Source organism: Cebus imitator, unplaced genomic scaffold (assembly GCF_001604975.1).
Source record: "Cebus imitator isolate Cc_AM_T3 unplaced genomic scaffold, Cebus_imitator-1.0 Scaffold654, whole genome shotgun sequence".
Taxonomy (NCBI): Eukaryota; Metazoa; Chordata; class Mammalia; order Primates; family Cebidae; genus Cebus; species Cebus imitator.
This window is the reverse complement of record NW_016107969.1, coordinates 211723-234312: the sequence shown is the minus strand read 5'-3', so window position 1 is coordinate 234312 and position 22590 is coordinate 211723. Positions and strand designations below refer to the sequence as shown.

At 46.7% G+C, this 22590-nt stretch overlaps 1 protein-coding gene and 1 long non-coding RNA gene across 4 annotated transcripts in view; one reads left to right on the top strand and one right to left on the bottom strand.

Annotated features, from left to right (window-relative positions):
- LOC119469431 (zinc finger protein 160-like) overlaps nucleotides 1–22590 on the bottom strand; it is a 609418-nt gene that overhangs the window by 516489 nt on the left and 70339 nt on the right. The gene's annotated exons all lie outside the window — the stretch shown is intronic.
- Nucleotides 20169–22590, top strand: part of LOC119469435 — an 8771-nt gene continuing 6349 nt past the window's right edge. The window contains exons 1-3 of the long non-coding RNA XR_005198227.1: nucleotides 20169–20179; nucleotides 21105–21235; nucleotides 21488–22148. This is a non-coding gene — a long non-coding RNA (uncharacterized LOC119469435). The remainder of the gene's footprint in view (nucleotides 20180–21104; nucleotides 21236–21487; nucleotides 22149–22590) is intronic.

Sequence of the window (22590 nt, the reverse complement as noted above, 5' to 3'; positions counted from 1 at the left end):
CAGGGTTTCACCATGTTGACCAGGATGGTCTCGATCTCTTGACCTTGTGATCCACCCGCCTCGGCCTCCCAAAGTGCTGGGATTACAGGCTTGAGCCACCGCGCCCGGCCTATTTCTATAAACTAATATATGATTATGTAAAGGATTATATAAAAGGAAGTAGCTGAGTAGTAACACTATAAAGGGAGATATTCCTCAAGCCCTAACTGTGTCAGGGTTCTGCTTAGCTCTCATTCCTTGGTTCCTATATGGGGGCTTACCCACAGAGATTAGCAGCTTGACTAATTTCCTGCCTAGTTTGATGGAGAAGGGGAAGATTGTGTCCAAGAGGGCTAGTTTCTGGGAGGTTAGGCCCAAGCAAAAAGGTGTGGCCATACAAGAGTTCAAAAGGGCTGTATCCTGTGTGTTTCCAGGGAGTGTCATGAATTCGGAGAAAAGCAATAGGTAGAAGGCATACCCAGTTCTTCTTTAGTTGAAGGGTGAGCTTGGTAAGGTGTGTTTTTAGGAGGCCATTAGGTTTATCTACTTTTCCTGATGACTGAGGGTGGTAAGGGGCATGGAGATTCTATTGAATGCTAAGGGACTGAGAGAGTGCTTGGGTAATTTGGCTAATGAAAGCAGGGCCATTGTCAGATTGGATGGAAGTAGGCAGGCCAAATTGGAGAATGATCTCATTTAACAGACAAGAAATAACAGCAGTGGCCTTTTCTGTTCCAGCAGGGAAGGCTTCAACCCACCCTGTAAAGGTATCCACCCATATAAGAAGATATTTACATTTCTTGTCACGTGGCATATAAGTAAAGTCAATTTGCCAATCTCGTGTGGGGATAAATCCCCACATTTGGTGAGTGGGAAAGTGAAAAGGTTTTAAAAATCCCTGGGGTCCTGCTGTAGGCCTTTTAGTAAATTAAAAAAAAATTCCCTGGGGTTTGGTAGAGTGGCAGATGAAGCACTCAGATGTAATTGTGTTAAGCATGGACTTCCGTGAATGGAAGGAGATGAGTGGCTCTAAGAGACAGGCAAAAGGCTTATATCCCACATGAAAATGGTTATGGAAGAGAGGATAGAATGAGCTTGTGAAGTAGGAAGAAGAAATTTTCCTTTATCCAAAACCCAACTGCCTGAGTGGGAAATGATTGGTAGGTTAAGGATTCAGGAGAGTAAGTGGGGGTAATTGATGAGAAAGAAAAATGTTATCCACTCAGAGGAGATATTGGTGTGTTTGCTGCCTTCTTAGTTGTTTCTTCAGCCAAAGCATTTCCTTGGGCAATGAGATCTAAAGTTTTTTGATGCCCTTTATAGTGGATGACTCCAACCTTGGCTGGGAGGAGAGCGGCCTTAAGGAGGGCCTGAATTAAGGCAGCACTTATAATAGAAGATCCCTGTGTAGTGAGAAAGCCCCTTTCTGCCCATGTGGCAGCACGGTGGTGTAGGATTTGAACGGCATAGTCAATATAGACATTGACATGTAGTCCCCTTAGCAAGAGTAAGAGCATTGGTTAAAGCAATTAGTTGAGCTTGCTTTAACCCATGCTCTTACTCTTGCTAAGGGGACTACATGTCAATGTCTATACTGACTCTAGAGGGAGGGAGTGTGGCAGCCTCAATGATAGATGAACAGGATACAGCTGCATAACCAGATTTAGCTGGTGCTGACTAGGCCTTAACTCCCATCAATAAACCATGTGTGATCCGGGTCTGGAATGGGAAAGAGAAATACATGGAAAGGGGAGAATGCTATATGGATTAAGAAGATACAGTCATGGGGTTCAGGGCTTGTGTTTATGTTTGGCATCAGATAAGAAGCTGGATTAAAATCAGGGCCATGTGCAATAGTCACAGTGGAGTTGTCATAAAGAGTGAATAGAGTTAAATAAGGCGTGGGGCAGATAACAGATGTGGAACCTGCGAAGAGAATACTAAAGCCTGAAGGTTGTGAGAGCTGTGTAGAGTGAGTGAGGCAGAGCCTGTGATTTTGAAGGCCTCAAGAAGGAGCAAAGAAGAGGCAGCTGCCACATGCAGGCATGAGGGCCAATCTGGGACAGTGAGACCAAGTTGTTTAGAGAGGAAGGCAAGAGGACGAGGACCTGGCTCTCATGTAAGAACTCCAATTGCATAACCCTGAGTTTCAGCAGTGTATAAGGAAAAGGGTTGGGATGACTTGGAGACAGCTAGTACAGGAGTCATTTCTAGAGCTCTCTTCAAAGAGTGAAAGGCGGAGTGAGGAAAGGATTTACAATCACGGGGTCAGATATGTTTCCCTTGGCGAGGTTATGTAGAGGCTCGGTAAGAATGCTAAAACCTGGTATTCAAAGCTGAAAGTATCTGACTACACCTAGGAAGGAGAGGAGCTGCTGTTTGATGGAGGAAGTTGGGGCTGAGGAGATGAGATGGATGCCACTGGTGGGGAGAGCACGGGTGTTTTGTTGGAGGAGGATCCCAGATAGGTGACAGATGGAGAGGAAATCTGGGCCTTAGAAGGGAACACATAATATCCGTTTAAGAATAGGTGCTTGCCAGGCATGGTGGCTCATGCCTGTAATCCCAGCACTTTGGGAGGTTGAGGTGGGTGGATCACAATGTCAGGAGTTCAAGACCAGCCTGACGAACATGGTGAAATCCCGTCTCTACAAAAAAACAAACGGAAAAAAGCCAAGCATGATGGCACGCCCCTGTAATCCCAGCTACCCGGGAGGCTGAGGCAGGGGAATTGCTTGAACCAGAGGGGTAGAGGTTGCAGTGAGCTGAGATCATGCCACTGCACTCCAGCCTGGGTAACAGAGTGAGACTCTATCTCAAAAATAAAAAAATTAAAAATTAAAAAAAAAATAGATGCTGAAGAAGCAGGAGGGCGTCTTGCTGAGAAGCTTCCTAAGAGGGGCTGCACAGGAGGAGGTCATCCGTGTATTGAATAAGGTGACAAGTCGAGAGACAGAAAGAGAGCAGGTGAAAAGAAAGAGTGACGGCCTGACTGGAGTAGCATGGGCTGTCCCTGAAGCCCTGAGACAGGATGGTCCAGGTGAGCTGTTGTGACTGGTGGGGTCAGGGTCAGTCCAAGTGAAGGCAGATAGAGGCTGGGAGGGAGAAAGGGGGTGGTGAAAAAGGCATCTTTGAGATCGAGTACAGAATAATGGGTTGTGGAGGGAGGAATTGAGGACAGGACAGTATATGGGTTTGGCACTACAGGATGGAGAGGAAGCACAATTTGATTGATAAGATGAAAGTCTTGGACCAGCTGGTAAGATTTGTCCTGTTTCTGGACAGGCAAGATAGGAGAGTTTAAGAAGAGTTAGAAGGCGTTAGGAGACCATGTTGTAACAGGTGGGTGATGACAGGTTTTAGTACCTTTAGAGCTTGTTGGAGAATGGGGTATTGGCTTTGGGCAGGATAGGGATGATTGGGTTTTAGGGGATAGTGACAGGTGCACTGTCCATCGCTAAGGATGGAGTAGAGGTGCCACACCTGTGGGTTAAGGTGAAGAGACATGATGGGAGGCTGTGTGGTAGGCTTTGGGTCAGGTAAGAGGGCAGCTATGAGATGTGGTTGTAGTCCTGGAATAGTCAGGGTAGCAGATAGCTTGGTTAAAATATCTCACCCTAATAAGGGAACAGGGCAGGTGGGGATGACTAAGAAGGAGTGAGTGAAGGAGTGCTGTCCAAGCTGACACCAGAGTTGGGGGTTTCTGAGAGGTTTTGAAGCATTGCCATCAATTCCCACAACAGTTCTAGGGGCTAAGGAAACAGGCCTTTCAATAGAAGGTAATGTGGAGCGGGTATCCCTTGTACTGACTAAAAAGGGGATAGACTTACCCTCCACTGTGTTACCCAAAGCTCAGCATCTGCGGTGATCCAGGGGACTTCTGAAGCAGTCGGACAGCATCAATCTTCAGTTGCTAAGCCAAGAAGTTCCGGAAAGGAGTCAGCCGGAGAATATTGGGTTTGAATTCCAGGAGCCTTGGGAGTGGCTATAATATGAGCTGGAGAGTCTGATTTCCAGGGGGTCCCCCACAGACAGAACACGGCTTAGAGGGAAACTTGGGCTCTGAGCATTCGTTAGCCCAATGTTCAAGCTTTTGGTATTTGAAGCAGGTTGAAGCCGCAGGCTGTGGGCATTCCCTGGCCCAGTGGCCAGTTTTCTGGCATTTGAAGCAAGGCTCTGGAGGAGGGCGGCTTGATGGAGCACCTGATTGCGACCGCCTTGGTGCCTGAGAGTTCCTTGTGGTTGAAACAGTGACTGGGGCTTGTCTTACTGTGGAGACAGTCGCAGCTCTGAAATGTGTTGCCGCCTGGCTGCTTCCTCCCTATTGTTAAACACCTGGAAGGTGACATTGATTAATTCCTGTTGCAATGTTGATTAATTCCTCTTGCGGAGTTTGAGGGCCTGGGTCTAGTTTTTGAAGTTTTTCCCTAATGTCTGGGGCAGATGGGGTAATAAAATGCATACTGAGAATAAGGCAACCCTCTGGCCCCTCTGGGTCTAGTGCCGTGAAGCTGATGGGTGGGCCGCATGAATTGGGCAGAATTTTCACATTTGCCCTGGGTTGTTTCTTTAAGCTTGTCATAATTAATAGCTTTGTAAGCTGCCTGCTTAAGTGCCTCAACTAAGCAAGAGACCATATAGTCATGCTTGGCGATGTCGGGTGAGCCCTTCTGGTATTGCCAGTTGGGTTCTTCCCTAGTTACCGCCCTGATGCCCTCTTGGAAGGCTGGCTCATGGCGTCTGTGGGTGTCAGCATAAGACTGAGCCAGAGTATAAACACTATTTCGTTCATCTGGAGAAAGAGTAGAGGTTAGAATGACATTTAAGTCATTCCAGGTTAAATTGTAGGACAGAGTTAGATATTGGAACTCTTGGATATATTTAGCGGATTCTTATGAGAAAGATCGCAAGTGCTGACCAATGTGGGACAGATCAGTGAAAAAGGAACATGCAAGCTGAACCCTATGCCCTCGGCTCCAGCCAGGTCTTGAAGGGGAAACTGTTGGGCGGGGGAGGGAAAGCTAGTTTTAAGGCTGTATTGTGTCCCAGAGTAGGTGCGGGACGGAGAAGTGACAGAGGAGGTATAAGAGGGAGGGGATGGGGTGGTGGGGAGATTAGGGTTCGGTTCAGCCTGCTGAGGGGCAGCCTGATAGAGAACGGTCAGAAGGATCTATTGAGAGAGAAGAATCTGCATTGACAGTAGGGACAGAGGGCATGGGTGGGAGGGAAAAAAAGAGAATTGGAGAGGGGTCACATTGGGAGCAGAGGCTGGGAAGGGAACAAAGTGTGAAAAAGGCCTGGACATAGGAGACTTCAGACCTTTTACCCGTTTACGACAAAAGCTGTCTAGATCCAGCAGGACAGAAAAATCAAAGGTGTAGTTTTCAGGCCATTTAAAGCCATTGTCCAATTTATATTGCAGCCAAGTGGTATTGCAGAAGAAAATAAGATGCTTAGGTTTCAGGTCCAGGGATAGCCAGAGACGTCTGAGGTTTTTAAGAACGCAGGATAAGGGAGAGGGAGGGAGGGAGGGATGGAGAGCGGGAGGTTGACCATAGTTTAAGAAGAACAGTGGAGCCGGGCGCGGTGGCTCAAGCCTGTAATCCCAGCACTTTGGGAGGCCGAGGCGGGTGGATCACGAGGTCAAGAGATCGAGACCATCCTGGTCAACATGGTGAAACCCCGTCTCTACTAAAAATACAAAAAATTAGCTGGGCATGGTGGTGCGTGCCTGTAATCCCAGCTCCTCAGGAGGCTGAGGCAGGAGAATTGCCTGAACCCAGGAGACGGAGGTTGCGGTGAGCCGAGGTCACGCCATTGCACTCCAGTCTGGGTAACATGAGTGAAAACTCCGTCTCAAAAAAAAAAAAAAAAAAAAAAAAACAGTGGAGACAAAGAAGGTGAATGCGGGACCAAGCAGTTTAGCAGGCATCCCAGACTAAACCTTGGTCTGAACCTGAGGTGAGTCAGTCAGAGGGGATGTCCCCCATGTTATCCATCACCCTACTAGTGTGAGGGAGTGACCAGAGCAGACGTCTCCGCAATAATCAGTCACCAAATGAGTGCCAGTGAGTGATCAAAGCAGACATCTCTGCACTGGTCAGTCACCGAGGGAAGACTGTCTTCCCAGTTCCATGACCTACATAGGATTTTTTCCAGTCATGAATCTCATGGAAAGTCCTGTCTTTCTTGTCTCTGCTGAAAGGGAGAGGAAAATAAAACTGAAAGGAGAAGGAAGCTGACAGGTAGTAAGAAAAGCAAAAGACCTAAGGCAAACCGCTTACCTGGTCTGAGGATGCTGAGTGGATGCTTGGGCTGGTCTGATGAGCCTAGGTTGTAGGTAGGTCTCTGCACAGAGGGAGCACAAGGGTGGGGACAGGGGGTTTGGTCTCCTGTAGGAGTTCCCTTGTCCCGGGTTTTGGCACCAGTTGTCACGCATGTTGCTCATGTAAAGAGACCATCAGACAGGCTTTGTGTGTGCAACAAGCCTGTTTATTTCACAGTTGGGTGCAAGCAGGCCAAGTCTGAGAAGTAGGTTGGGGCAAATGGTCAGCTAAAGGAGGTAAGCTTGGGGAGGGGGAGGACATCAAGGGATGCATGATTACAAGGGTAGGGGTCATTGATTACAAACAGGCATGATCATAAGGGTGGGGAGTATCGGCAGCAGCGGAGAGGAAGGTGCGGTAGATTACATAGTTACAGGCGGAGGGGTCTTGAGAAACCCAGCGTCTGGGGGAAAAGTTTTGCAAGGCTGAACAGGAACAATGGGTCCAGGTTGCAGCAAATAGTTGAGGCAGGAACAAGTTGTTTTAGTTCTTTTTGTGGCCACCTGGTTACTTGTGGTTACTTCAGACTTCTTGGCTTCTGGGGACCCTCCAGAGGTGTACGTGCAGGTCTCCAAAGCTAAAAGGGCCAGGCCTGGACTTGGAGGCCTAACAGATTCCATCTCTCATGACTCAGTGACATAAACTCTGGGAAGGGGACTCATGCCAAGACGTGGAGGGAGACGGGGTGTGGGCCCGTGGTGTCAGGGCTGCTGGGCAGCAGGGATTGTGCAGGGGCCACATCTGGATGCACCGTCAGCTCTCTGTAGACCAGGAATAGAGCAGCTGCCAATGGAAGTCATGTATTAATGTGGGCAAAGTACATGGTAAATTCTAGAAAAAAAGATCGATGACGGGAAATCTTTTTTGCCTGATGTTATACTACATTTTTAGGTTTTTGAGTGAGTTACTGTGTTTCTGACTCCTAAAATCTTCCTCATTAGAATGGAAAGTTCCTACACAGACATGAATGATACAAGGTGTTTGATTCCATCATTATTTTAAGAATATGAGGCCAGGCACAGTGGCTTAGGCCCGTAATTCCAGCACTTTGGGAGCCCGAGACAGGTGAATCAAGAGGTCAGAAGTTTGAGACAAGCCTCACCAACATGGTGAAATTCTGTCTCTACTTTTTTTTTTTTTTTTTTTTTTTTTTTTTTTTTTTTTTTTTTAGTTCTACTTAGAATACAAAAATAAAATTGTAAAAATGCAAAAAGGAAAAAAAAACCTGCACTCCAGCCTGGCCAACAGAGCAAGACTCTGTCTCCTTGCCAAAAAAAAAAAAAAAGAAATACGAAAAGACAAAAGTGCCTTTTCTACTCTCACATGCCACTAAGCACAGAATGCCTCACTTCTGATCACCAGAGTGGGTGGATTTCTCCCCAGTCACATCCTGAAGTGCAATGGCCCGATCTCAGCTCGCCGCAACCTCTGTCTCCCAGGTTCAAGTGATTCTCCTGCCTTAGCCTCCTGAGTAGGTAGGCAACAGCTGTCTCAAAATAAAATACATGAAGACAAAATTACTCAAAGTAAAAAGGCTAATAAGAGACTCAAAAGAATGCAACCATTTGTCTCTTATCTACCTATGACCTGGAGGCCCCCTCTCCCACTTTAAGTTGTCCCTCCTTTCCAGACTGAACCAGTGTACATCTTATACTTACTTGTCATGTCTCCCTAAAATGTATAAAGGCAAGCTATACCTAGACCATATTGAGCACCCCCTATCAGGAACTCCTGAGGCTGTCATGGGCATGCTCTTAAACTGGGTAAGATAAACTTTCTAAACGGATTGAGACCTGTCTCAGATACTTGTTTCACAAACTATTTTGAAAGCCCCAGGTGCTATATTTTAGTTGCTGTAAGAAAAAAAAAAACTAGACCAGGTGCGGTGGCTTACACCTGTAAACCCAGTACTTTGGGAGTTTGAGGGGGGCCATCATACTCCCAGCTACTCCAGAAGCTGAGGCAGGAGAATCACTTGAACCTGGGAGGTGGAGGTTGCAGTGAGCTGAGATTGCCCCACTGCATTCCAGCCTGGGCAACAGAGCGAGATTCTGTCTAAAAGAAAAGAAAAAGCTGGTTTCAGGTTACAACAGGAAGTTTCAGCAGTCATGCTTCAGAGAATTATATCTTGAAGCAGTGTTTGTGTCCTGAGTTCATTTTCCATCTGGCCTCTTGACTTTGGCTTAGTTTTGAAGCAGCCTGATTGTCTGGGGTAATAACTGAGGTTCCTTGTCTCACAGCCATGGAGATCAAGAACGTGGACACCCTAGTGTGAGGTTAAGAGCAGAAGTTCAATAGGTGAAATAAAGACAGCAGCTCTCTGCTACAGAGAGGGGTCCTGGAAAAATGGTTTGCAGATCCGTGGTGAAATGCAGGGTGTTTTATAGATGAGCTGGTGGGGAGGCAGTGTCTTAATCTACATGGGGTTTAAAAAACTGGGTAGGACCAGATGTGCCATTTGCATAGGGCATTAATTTCTGGCAGGCCCCTCCATAATCTTTGATTATGCAGGTGGGTTCTTTGCCTGAGCTGCGCCATGTTGCCCCTTTCTTAGTGTACACATGCTAACAAAGGGAAGATGGAGCTTCCCTGGTGGACACGCCTGGCCCCTAGGTAGCCCCTTTTCTGTTGGCACAGCTGCCGACGCTCCCCCAAACGAGCTTCCAGCTTGCTTGTATGTTTGCAGATTGATTTTTTAGTCTGTTCCATTAGAACAGAATGATTTTTGGGGCAGCTTTTTGTTAGAAGGACAGCTCTGCTGAGGACTTTTTTGCTTTTACTATCTGTCTAAATAATTTCTTTTTGCCTCTTGTATCAGTTGGATATGGCAAGAGTGACCCAGGTTATATGATGAACTTTCATTACAGTGCAATTTCTGTAAGATTAGCTGAGAGAAAGGATGTGTGGACCCAAAATCAGGCAAGCAAGTTTTATTAACCTGCCGGGCTTTTTTGTAACCATCAGAGGAGGCAGCCCCGAGCTTACAAAAGGAGGGGTCCCTATAGGGTGAGAGGGGCCTAAGACAGTTTCAGGTCTGAGATAATCTATCAGCTTGTAACAAGCACAGAGATAGCTTGTCAGCTTGTGACAGACTTACATCATCCTGTGACCTTTGTAGTGGCAGTTCTTAAAAAACAGAAATTTACAAGTATGTGTAACAAACATTTGTTCTCCCTGTCCTCCCACGAGCTGCCCAGATGGTTGTAATCAGGTTTTGCTTACTTGGAGCACCTAGATGGGAGTTCAGGAATCCAGCTTGAGAGCAATCTGAGTGTGGGGGGTTCAGTTATGTGGAGGGGGTTTTCTGAGGCAGCTTGTCCCTAACATTCCTGCCTGTTAATAGGTAATAGAAGAGGGGCGCTGTTGTCATCTGGCGGCTTCTTGTTGGACAGGGGAGACTGGGTGGGGGGGGCCTAGGTAGCAGGGATTGTCATTCCTGGAGATGTCGGTATTCTTGGAGCAGCATCATATCTTGTATTGTTCCATGCGTGAAAGCTTTAATACGGTCCTGTAAAAAGTGGGTGAGGAGTTGTAAGAGGCAGGGGCCAATTGCTAGAAGGAGAAAAGGGTTATGGCAGGACATAGGAGGGGCAGTAGCCATGGTGCCCGGGGGTTACAGAACCACTGGGGCCAGGTGAACTGACTGTCCTTAAGTTTTTGTGCTCGGTCTTTGAGCTGTTTTTTTCTTTTGAGATGGAAGTTCACACTTGTTGTCCAGGCTGGAGTGCAATGGTGTGATCTTGGCTCACCGCAACCTCCGCCTCCTGGGTTCAAGCAATTCTCCTGCCTTAGCCTCCGTTAGTAGCTGGGATTACAGACATCTGCCACCATGCCCAGCTAAGTTTTGTATTTTTAGTAGAGACAGGGTTTCTCCATGTTTGTCAGGCTGGTCTCGAACTCCTGACCTCAGGTGATCCACGCCCCTCGGCTTTCCCAAAGTGATGGGATTACAGGTGTGACCCACCACGCCTGGCTGGTCTTTGAGCTTTTTGACAGCATCTCATACTAACCCAGATTTATTGAGGCAGAAACAGCATTGTTCATTTAAAAAGAGGCACAGACCTCCTTTTTCAACAGTGAAGAGTTCTAGGCCTCTGTGGTTTTGTAGGGCAACTGCCACTGAACAGTCTAATTGGTTTTGGAGGTGAGTGATACAGGCTGCTATTTCTTCTAGTGATGATTGGAAGTCTCAGGAGAGTGACTGGAAATATGAGGTTTCTAGGCTTCTTGCTCCTAACCCGACGCTACCTGTGACTCTGAGGGCTGCTAATACGGGAATGAACTGTATTGCTCTCTTTGGGTGGATGTGTAATGTAGCAGGGACAGGGAGTTCTTGGTTCAGAGCGACAAGGTTAATGTTAGGGGTAAGGTAGACCAGAGTGCAAGTACCTGTCCAGTGGGTAGGGAGACAGAAGTAGGGTGTGGATCCGCAGAGGAACAAGATGCCTGCGGTGTTAATGCAAACAGACAAGTGGGTTGAGAATAGGTGTTGGGGTGCGTAGGTTCCTCATTTGGAGGAATTCAGTTCAGCTTCAGCAATCCACAGTGAGGAGGAGAGACTGACCCCTTTGAGAACTCCTGTATGGGGAAGGGGCTTCCATGTTTGAGAGGCAGGAGGGGAGGTAATGTGGAGGGGCTGGGTAAAGTGGCTGTTGGCTTCAGGGGTCACTGAATAATTTTCTCACAGTGAGGTATGGGAAGAGGGATGAGAGATGGTCTGAGTTGAGCCACAGGCAGAGCGAGGGATGGTGTCTGCGTGTCTGCGTGTATGCGTCCATTCCAAGAGGTGACACATGGGAGTCCTGGCCACGTTTTGCGGTGTGGAGGTTTATAGAACATTGGATGGCAGGGTGAGGGAGTTTTGCACGGTTGTAGTTGGCAGTGTATGTGAAGAGTTTGGTAGCTCTGTTAGTAAGGGCAGTGGATAGTTTGCAGTGAGAGTGAGGGCTCCGTCTAGAAAAGCAGAGGCTTTTTGGATGGTGTATAAAAAAGCGAACAGGAGTATGGTCCCAGGGCTGAGAAACTGGGAGAGCTGTGTAGGCAGTAGAGGAAAGGGAAACGCAGGTGCAGCAACAGGAAGCAAATGTAGAGCTGGAGCACAGCAACAAGGAGTGAGAGATCCAGAGAGCACAGGAGCCTCAGTAACAAGGAGTGAGAGATCCAGAGAGCCTTTGAGCCGTGTAGCAGTGAGAAGGGAGTCTCAGGGAGCAGAGGCAGTGGGTGACTATTAAAATAGAAACTTGAAGGCTGGGCGCGGTGGCTCACGCCTGTAATCCCAGCACTTTGGGAGGCCGAGGCGGGTGGATCACAAGGTCAAGAGATCGAGACCATCCTGGTCAACATGGTGAAACTCCGTCTCTACTAAAAATACAAAAAAAATCAGCTGGGCATGGTGGCGCGTGCCTGTAATCCCAGCTACTCAGGAGGCTGAGGCAGGAGAATTGCCTGAACCCNATTCCTGCTCCTAACCCGACGGTACCTGTGACTCCGAGGGCTTCTAATAAGGGAATGAACTGTATCGCTTTCTTTGGGTGGATGTGTCATGTAGCAGGGACAGGGAGTTCTTCTTGGTTCAGAGCGACAAGGTTAATGTTGGGGGTAAGGTAGACCAGGGTGCAAGTACCTGTCCAGTGGGTAGGGAGACAGAAGTAGGTTGTGGATCCGCAGAGGAAGAAGATGCCAGCGGTGTTAATGCAAACAGACACCTATTCTCAAGTGGATTAAGAACAGGTGTTGGAAAGTGTAGGCTGCTTGTTTGCAGGTACTTGGTTCAGCTTCAGCAACCCAGAGTGAGGAGGAGAGAGAGGCCCCTTTGAGAACTCCTGTCTGGGGAAGGGGTTTCCATGTTTGAGAGGCAGGAGGGGAGGTAATGCGGAGGGGCTGGGTAAAGAGGCCACTGGCTTCAGGGGAGACTGAAGAATCTACTCGGACTGAGGTATGGGAAGGATGAGAGATGATTTGGGTTGAGTTACAGGCAGGAGGAGGGAGGGTGCCTACCTCTACGTGTCCACTGGAAGAAGTGACACATAAGGGGGCTTGGCCAGTTCTTGTGGTGTTGAGGGTTATGGGACCTTGAATGGCGGGATGAGGGAGTTTTGAGTGGTCATAATTGGTAGTATAGGCAGAGAAGTTTGGTAGCTCTGTTAGCAAGGGCAGTGGGATAGTTTGCAATGAGGGTGAGGGCTCTGTCTACAAAGGCAGGGCCTCTTTGGACAGTGTATGAGAAGCAAATGGGAATGCGGTCCCAGGGCTGGGAAGCTGGGAGAGCTGAGTAGGCAGCAGAGGAAAGGGAAACGCAGGTCAGGCAACCGGAAGCCAAGTACAGAGCTGGAGCACAGCAACAAGGAGTGAGACCCAGACAGCGTTCGAGCTTTGCAGAAGTGAGAAGGGACTGTGAGGAAGTTGAGGCTGTGGGGCTAGCTACTAAAAGAATTAGGAACCTGAGGGAGAATTGGAGTGTAGGAAGGTGGCCTCTTCTAGAGGGTCTATGAGGTGGCGGATAGCGCCCCATGGATAGTCAGATTCTCCTTGCAGATGAGCAAGGTAAAGCTGGGTTAAGACTTTTCTTTGTGTGGAAATGGGGAAAAAAAAGAGGACTTCTCATATTTGATAGGTTATGGGGGAGGTTGTTCCTCGTCACGAGGACCCTGGCACCTGGAGTAAGAACAGTGGCGATATATGAAGGAGTTACCGGCTTCTTCTTTGGGGACAGGTGTAAGGCGGAGTTTGGTTGGGCCAAGGAGGGTGCTGGAGAATCAGCGGAGGACGGTCGGCGGGTTGGCTGTAGGAGCCTTAGTCTGGAAAGATGGTACCAAGAGGCATGTCCTGAGAGTCTGGCTGTGGTGGGGGCTGTAAGAATAACTTGAAAAAGGCCTTCCCACTTTGGTTTAAGGTTTGCTGGATTAAGAGTTTTTAGGAAGACATGCTCTCCTGGTAGGAGAGTCTGGTTGGTGGGATTTCCTCTGTGGGATTTTGGGAGGGCCTGGTCTGCTTGTTCACGGAGAAGATGGTAGATGAGGATAAATGTTGGGAGGTACTCTCCTAGCTGAGTTAGAAGGGGCCTGTTTTGTAGGAGGAAAGGGAGTCCATACATTAACTCAAATGGGCCGAGGAAGGAGGGTGCTTTTGGGCTGGCTCTGATATGGGCTAGGGCTATGGGCAGAAGGGAGGTCTGGGGTTTCTAGACTTCAAGAGTGAGTTTGTAACCGACTCTTGTTTTTGATCTTGGACGACCCAGCTCCCTTGCAAGGAGGCCTCTTATTGTAGCACGGAAGATTCCGCAGTGGGAGAATATTGGGGTTGGATTGTGGGGCTAATGAGGAGGAAAGGAACAGGGACAGAAGAAAGGGAGGCTGCTTTGGCTGCCTCCCCAGCCTTTCTGTTTCCTCTTGTCATCTGACCCTGTTTGATGTCCCTGACACTGCATAACTCCCGTGTGAGCTGGGAGGTGTGCAGCTTGGAGAAGTTGGTAAATAAGGGGCCGTTAATGACTGGGTTCCTTTGGTGGTAAGGAATCCTCTCTTGCCAGATGGCCGCGTAAGAATGGAGAATGAGACAGGCATATTTGGACTTGGTACACATGTTGACACTTTTGCCTTTGGAGAGGTTAGCGCCCTGGTGAGAGCTGCAAGTTCTGCCTTTTGGGAGGAGGTCCCTGGGGTTAGAGGTTTGGCTTCAATTACTCGGTCAAGGGAGACGACTGTGTACCTGGCATTTGATGGGAGTTAGCTGACTTGGAAGAGGAGTCATCTATAACTGGCGATCAGGATCAGTGAGAGGTTCAGGGGCGATATTAGGGAAACGAGGCTGTAGGTAGGATTTCAGTACAGGAACGGGTGAGAGGGGAGTACTGGAAGTAGGGAAGCAGGATTGACGGGAGCACTTTTGGAGAGGCGGAACTCTGGGTCTTCAAGAAAGAGGGCATGGAGTAGTTGGATCCGAGAAGGAGAAAGTGTGCTCAGTGCTCGGGAGGAGAGGAGATCTTATAGATCATGTGGACTGGTAGTTTCGTGCTTTCTGCGGCTTGGATGGTGGCTGCTGCTGGGGTTCTGAGGCAGGTCGGCCCCTCTTCGGCAGTGTTGTCTAGTTGTTTAGATAGGTAAGCTATGGGAGAGAGGAAAGAGGACTTCCTTTTCTTTCAACACCAAGGGCTATTCCATGGTTTTGGGCTGTGTAGAGAATGAAAGGCTGAGAAATGTCAGGCAGACAGTGCAGGAGCAGTTACAAGGGTGGCTTTAACTTTGTGGAAGCTAGGGATTATGCTGTGTGAAGGATTTCGGGGCTCACCGAGAGGGCCTTTAGCTGCTTCACAGAGGGTGCGGGCTAGGAGGGAACAATTGGGAATCCATATTGTGAAGATTTCACCTTTAGAGGTGGGTGGGGGCAGGCTGTCTATCAATCAGTGCTGCCTGTGCTGGGGTCGTGGCTTGGGCCCCATGGTAGAGCTGAACTCTTAAGTTGGAGTTGAGAGGTCACTGTTGGAGTGGAGAGGTGGGCTTTGGAGGGGGAAACCCTATATCCTTTACTAGCAAGAAAGTTTACAAGGCTAATAGTGTGAGTCTGAGAGCCCTATAGGGAGGAGTTACAGAGGAGGAGGTCATCCACCTACTAGAGGAGCTGGCTAGGGAAGAGGTCAAGGGAGGTCAGGTCTTGAGCTAGAGCTTGTCCAAAGAAACGGGGGCTCTCTAAAGCTTTGGGGGAAGACTGTCCAAGTACATTGTCCTGACTGGAGAGTTTCAGGGTCAGTCCAAGTGAAAGCAAAGAGATTTTGGGAGTCAGGATGAAAAGAAATTTTTTTTTTTTTTTTTTTAAAAAAAGGCATCTTTTAGGTCTATTTCAGTGTCATGTGTTGTGTCTACAGGGATGAGAAAAAAGGAGTATATAAAGGTTGGGAACCACCGAATGAATGGGAAGGACTGATTGCTAGTCCGGAAATCGCAGACTAGCTGACAGGTGGGTCGTAAGCCTTTTAGGTGTGTTAATGAAATGGGATACTGGGAGACGTTAGGAAATTTGGAGGGGTCTTTTAGCTGGATTTTGATGCGGTCATGGCGAGCTGCTGGAGAAGGGGTGGTGTCCCACATTACGGGGTTAGCAAGAGAAGTGGGGACTGGATACTGGGGGAGGGGCGGAGGGCTGCTGTGGTAGTGGGGTAGGAGAGAATCTGGTTGTGGGGAACAGAAAAAGCTGATGGAAGCTTTGAATTTGGTTAGAGATCTGCCTAGGATGGAGGTAGGGCAATGAGGCATGGTAAGGAAAGAGGGTGAGAAAACAGCATTAAATAGGGAACAAGTAAGACGTCCGGTGGCATGTGGGCACAAGATGAGTCCGTCAACCCCAACTGAAACCTGAGAGCAATTAGTGGTCCTGAGAATTGAGGCAAAGCCGAATGTACCCCAGTATTGATTTAAAAAGCAGTGGGCTTACCTGCTACTAGCAGAGTTACGCTGGGCTCTGAGGCAGTAACGGCAGAGGGTGCTGGGGGCCCTGGGCCTCGCCAGGCTTCAGCAGCTAGGCTGCGGGAGTGCAAGCCCCGCTTCACTTTTCGTCTTGCTGAAGAGGTGGTGGCTCTGAGGCGCAAGCTTTTCTGTCTGTTGAGAGGACGTTAGACTTCCAGTGGCCTGTCTGATGGCGAAGTGGGCAAGGGGTTTCTGGCACTCGGGTTAGAGCATGCCTGCACCCAGTGGCCTTCTTTGCTGCATTTTAAATAAGGCCCAGGAGAGCCCCTGCTGTTGGGTCATGTGTGCCCTTGGGTGCTGTGGCTAGAAGCTGGTATTTAGCATGATTTTGGGGGCTTTATCTAATTTACTTTATCATCCCTGTTATTGAAGACTTTGAAAGCCAGATTAAGGAGGTCTTCTTGGGGGGGGTTGAGGACCGTCTTCAGCCTTTTTCAGTTTGTGACAGATGCCAGGGGCAGATTGAGAGATAAAATGGGTATTAAGAACAGTAGTTTCTTCTGGGGAGGCAGGGTCAACATGAGTATGTTTTTGGAGAGCCTCTGTAAGGCAGAAAAGGAACTTGGCCGAATTTTCATCTGCTTTTTGGGAAATTTCTTTGGTTTTCTGGCAGCTTTATTAAGGCCTGCAATGAGGCAGGTGATCATATGGCTGGGGGATGCCCAGCCACTGTTTGTGGGTCGGCACTCTCAGGAAGGCTCTTCCCGGGGAACAGCAGCGGCTCCTACAGGCTTTGTAGGGTCTTGCCAGTGAAGACTGTCAGCCTGTGCCTGGGCTATGAGCCACAGTCTTCCCTTTTGGAAGGAGGGTAGGAGAGAGAGCAATATAGAGATCAGTGTGTTCATCAGACTAGGTGAGATATTTAAATTCTTTGATATAAGTATCAGGATTGGAGGAGAAGGACCCGAGATGGTTTTCAATCTAGGAGACATCAGAGAGGGAGAAGTGGAGGTAGACACGGACAAGTCCTTCAGCCCCTGCTACTTCCCAAAGGAGAAGCAAGGGAGCTCGTTGCTGGGCATGTTGGGTTTGAGTCGGGTAAGGGGTGGAGATGGGGAGGACTCGGACAGAAGCAGGGTGGTTGGAGAGAGAGGGGGAGGAAGGGATAGGGCCAGAGCAGGGCATATGGCGGAGGATCATGAGGCTCTGGTGGGGAATCATGAGGAGGAGAAAAATCAGTGGGGTCAAAGGCAGAGGAGTTGTTGCCTGGGGCTGTGGGGCGTGTAGCAGGCTGTCAGTCATGGGCTGGAGTTGTGGGGCCAGTGACACAGGGAGAGTTGGGTTCAGAGTAAGCAAGGAGGATCTGGGAAGTAGAACAGGACTGGCAGAGGAGAGGATGGCTACCATTTCCCATTGTGAAGGCAAAAGTTGTCTAGGTACATTGAAATCAAAAGTGCCATTTTTGGGCCATTGTGAGCCACTGTCGAATTTGTATTGAGACTATACCGGAGACACCCAATGGGGGTAGTTTTGGAAGATGTAGACCGAAAGGCTCCCACAGCGAATTGGGGAGGAAGAAGAGACTGCCAATTGACAAGCAGCGCAGGAGAGGGTGTCCCCTGTCCTGCGGGCCCTGTCCAGATTACAGGAGGTAGCCACCGAGTCAGGCATCCCTGAAATGGAGGAACCAGAGGCCTGGAGGCTGGAGAAAGCCCTTGGCCCAGCACTGGGTCTTTCGGGAAGGCAGAGACATCAAGGGTTCTGGGTGAATGGCAAAAGTCTCTTACCCTGGCAGAGGCTCTGATAGTAGATGAGGTCGCCGGTAGTGGGAGAGTCTTGGAGAGCCTCTGGGTCTTCAGCAGGTTTGAGAAGGGGAGGGTTGGCCAGGAGAGAGAGGGACAGAGAGAGCCCGTTAAGGATGCTTTTCTTGGGTTTGGTGCCAAAATGTAAGGTTAGCCAAGAGAAAAGGATATATAGACCCAAAGTTAGGCAAGCAAGTTTAACCTGCTGGGCAGCTTTGTAACAATCAGAGGAGGCAGGCATGATTGTATGTCCTCAAATTGTATGATGTCTGATTCCATCCTGAAAACAATTTGTAGATTCTCACTGTTTGTGTCTAGATATGAAGAATCCTATAGGTAAGATAAAGCTATGCAGGTAGAAGGAACATGATTAACCCATAGTTAAGAAAACAACATTAAATCTTATTAACACATAAGATCTATGATACATTCTAAATAAAACAATAGGAAATGTAGCCTGGCCAACTCAGTGAAACCCCACCTGTACCAAACAATACAAAAAGTAGCCGGGCATGGTGGTGGCCTGCCTGTGGTCCCAGATACTCGGAAGGCTGAGGCAGGAAAATTGCTTGAACCAGGGAACTGGAGGTTGCAGTAAGCCAAGACTGCTTCCTTGCACTCCAGCCTGGGTGAGAGAGTGAGATCCTATCTCAAAAAACAAACATACAATGGAAAATGCAATGCTCAAGTTAAAAGGGATTTCTAATCAAGAACATGCTATTGTGCCTTTTTTGTTTTAAACTAACATTAAACTCTCCTCTTTGGGCCAGGCACAGAGGCTCACGCCTGCAATCCCAGAACTTTGGGAGGCCAAGGCAGAAAGATGGCTTGAGCCCAGGAGTTCAAAACCCGCTTGGGACACATAGTGAGACCCTGTCTGTACAAATAGAAGAAAGAAAACAAAACAAAACAAAAAACCAAAAACCCTTTCCTCTGTGGTATTCTTTTCAATTTCAAGATTAACAACAATTTTTCTTCAATCTTGCTATATGACAGCTACTGCCATTCAATGGAAAGGTGGCTAACATTTCCCCTGCATTCCTTCTACCATACATAATCACTTCCTGTTAACATATTAATCGTCTTCAATAAAAACTGCAGTCTCTTAAGATCTTGGACTGCCCTATTTAATGACTGGTTAGTAAAGCATTTCTTCTCTATAATCCACACTAGTCCTCTCTGTCAAGGATGCCCTGTGTGCAATAAGTATGACTGATACCACAGCTTTACATTATTCTCAGACCCTTCCAAAGCCTAATTCAGCCAACTTCTTTTTTCCTTTCTATTTTGAGACAGGGTCTCACTCTGTCATCCAGGCTGGAGTGAAATGGCATTATCTAGGCTAACTGCAACCTTCAACTTCTGAGTTCAAGCTATTCTCCTGCCTCAGCCTCCTGAGTAGCTGGGATTACAGGTGCAAGCCACAATGTCCAACCAATTTTTGTGTTTTTAGTAAAGATGGGGTTACACCATGTTGGCCAGGCTGGTCTTGAACTACTGACCTCAAGTGATCCACCCATTTCCGCCTCCCAAAGTGCTGGGATTAGCCAGTATTCAGCCAATATTTAATTACAAAAGATAGTGTCCCTGTTTCCCAGAAATAAGAAGAGAAAGGATCTCACCTAATGAAGTAGGCCATTTCCTTCAATTCTTGCCTGTAGATCATGAAATGACTGTAAGAAAGACATCGTGAAAACATTTCAAATGTCAGCCTGAAAGTCAAAAATGGTAAAGAAACCTTTCTCCTTCAATAATGTAATACATTATTTTATAACCTTAAGGTAACTGGCCATTTCCAAATACCCTTGAGTCTTTCATATATGTCATAACTTTTAACATATTTTGAATTGTAATTATTCTACAGAATATAGTATAAAAGATTAATGGCAGAGAATTAGACTTCATGTGAGCTCTCAGATAAATTATAAGAAAATTGGTCAAATTACTTACCATATCGTTACATTTGTAAGGGTTCCATTATGATTTCTTTTTTTTGAGACAAAGTCTCGCTGTTGCCCAGGCTAGAGTGCTGGAGTTCAGTGGCATGATCTCAGCTCACTGCAACCTCCACTTCCTGCATTCAAGTGATTCTCCTGCCTCAGCCTCCTGAGTAGCTGGGATTACAGGCACGCACCACCACACCCAGCTAATTTATTTTTAGTAGAAATGGGTTTCACCAGGTTGGTCAGGCTGGTCCCGAACTCCTGACCTCATGATCTGTCCACCTCAGCCTCCCAGAGTGCTGGGATTACAGGGGTCAGTCACCATGCCCGATTTCCAGTGTAAGTTTTTAACGAGCCCTAAAGATGCATCTTAGACAAGTGACCTTTCCAGATTCACATTTGCCTGGATTTTATTGAGTAGATCTCTCACGACAAAATCATGAATATTACACTGAAAAGCTTATTTCATTCATTATCTTTGTGTAGTTACTCTCCAGTATAAGCCCTGTGATGTTCCACAGTTTTGATGCTTTGGTGAAAGTCTAAGCATGCACCGTACATTTGTATGGTTTCATCAAAGTTTCTGATGCCTAGTGTGACTATGGCCTGTGGAAAACTTCTAATCACATATAATTATACAAATGCTCTTTAGTATGAATTCTCTGATGTTGATCAATGTTTGAACTCATCACGGTTTCCCACTCTCAGCGTTTTTGTAATGTTTCTCTCCAGTATCAATTTTTCCAGCATTGTACAATGTGAGAATTGTGCCAGAACACCTTGTGACATTCATTGCATTTGTTAGTTTTCTCACCAGCAAGAATTCTTTGGAGAAATACCTTAAGGCCTTGCCACCTTTAATACATTAGTAAGGTTTCGCTCCACTATGGACCACCTAATGGTTATTAAGCATTGAACAAAATCTAGAGGCTGTGCTAAATTCATTACCCTTGCAAAGTTTCTCTGCAGTATAGTTGTTTTTTGTTTTTGTTTTTTTGGTTTTTTTTTTTGAGACTGAATTTGACTTGTTACCCAGGTTGGAGTGCAATGGTGCAATCTTAGCTCGCTGCAACCTCTGCTTCCTGGGTTCAAGCGATTCTCCTGCCTCAGCCTCCCAAGTAGCTGGCATTACAGATTCCCACCACCACTCCTGACTAATCTTTGTATTTTTAGTAAAGAAGGGGTTTCATCATGTTGGTCAGGCTTCTTGAACTCCTAACCTCAGGTGATCCACTCACCTCAGCCTCCCAAAGTGCTGGGATTACAGGATTGAGCTACCACGCCCAACTCTCCTATATAAATTACCATGTGTCTTGCAAGGCTTTAATACTGACTGAACACTCTGCGGTATTAATTACATTTGAAAGGTTTCTCTCCAGCATGGATTACACAATGGTTAGTAAGGCTTGAACGCACGCTAAAGGTTTTGCCACATTCATTACATTTGTAACGTTTCTCTCCAGTGTGAATTTTCCTATGATGTGCTAGGGATGAGTTTAGACTGAAGACCTTTCCACATTCATTACATTTGTAAGGTTTTTCTCCAGTATGAATTCTTTGATGGTATACAAGATATGAATTTTGACTGAAGACTTTGCCACATTCATTACATTTGTAAGGTTTCTCTCCAGTGTGAATTCTACGATGTTGTACAAGATGTGAATTTTGACTGAACGCTTTGTTACATTCATCACACTTGTAAGGTTTCTCACCAGTATGAATTATCAGATGTTGAGCAAGGTATGAATTGCGACTAAATACCTTGCCGCATTCATGACATTTGTAAGGTTTCTCTCCAGTATGAATTCTCCAGTGGTTTGCTAGGGATGACTTGTGACTGAAGACCCTGCCACATTCTTGACATTTGTAAGGTTTCTCTCCAGTGTGAATTCTACGATGTTGTGCAAGGTGTGAAATATGATTGAAGACCTTTCCACATTCATGACATTTGTAAGGTTTCTCTCCAGTGTGAATGACCAGATGTTGTACAAGGTAGGAGTTGCGACTGAACACCTTGCCACATATATTACATTTGTAAGGTTTTTCTCCAGTATGAATTGTCCGATGTTGTGCAAGGTGTGAAATTTGATGGAACACCTTTCCACAGTCATTACATTTATAAGGTTTCTCTCCAGTATGAATTCTTCGATGTTGCGTAAGGTGTGAAATTTGACTAAAGACTTTGCTACAATCATTACATTTATAAGGTTTCTCTCCAGTATGAATCCTGCGATGCTGTGCAAGGTGTGAAATGTTATTGAAGACCTTGCCACATTCGTTACATTTATATAGTTTCTCTCTGGTATGAATTCTTCGATGACTTGCAAGGTTTGATTTTTTATTGAAGATGTTGCCACATATATCACATTTAAATTGCTTCTCTTCAGAATGGATTATTTGATATATGGTAAAATATAAGTCTCGATGAAAGGTCTTGCCACACTCGTTATATTTGTAATGTTCCGTCCGAACGTTTGCTCTCTCTCTTTCTGTGAATACAGAATCCGTAAGATGACATTTGTATGTATGAGAAAGGTGGGTTTTGACAGCAGAAGAAATATTTTGGGGTGGGGAAACTAAGGAACTACTGTTGATAGATTTTTCCATGTGATTATATTGATGTATTTTCCCTTCAGCTTGAAATACCTGCAGTTCTGGTAGATGTGACTGGAGGTTTAATACAAGCTGATTTTTAATAGGGTTATTTTGCTTTTGCATATCATCCTTTCTACCCTTATAGGTCATAAATTTGTAATGTCTTTTTTTTTTTTTTTTTTTTTTTTTTTTTTTTTTTTTTTTTTTTTTTTTTTTTTTTTTTTTTTTTTTGAGATGGAGTTAGACACTGAGAGTCACGTACGTTTTTTTGGATTTCTCTGAAGCAAAAATCGTCTATGCCATGACTTTCATGTCTTTCCAACATTACTGTTTGGAATACTTCTCCTGTGTTACTCTTCTCTTTTGGTTGTAATTCCTTGACCTCACATTTAGGAAAGATACCTACAAGATATAAGAAATCCTCAGTTTCCGGCCGGGCGTGGTGGCTCACGCCTGTAATCCCAGCACTTTGGGAGGCCGAGGCGGGTGGATCACGAGGTCAAGAGATCGAGACCATCCTGGTCAACATGGTGAAACCCCGTCTCTA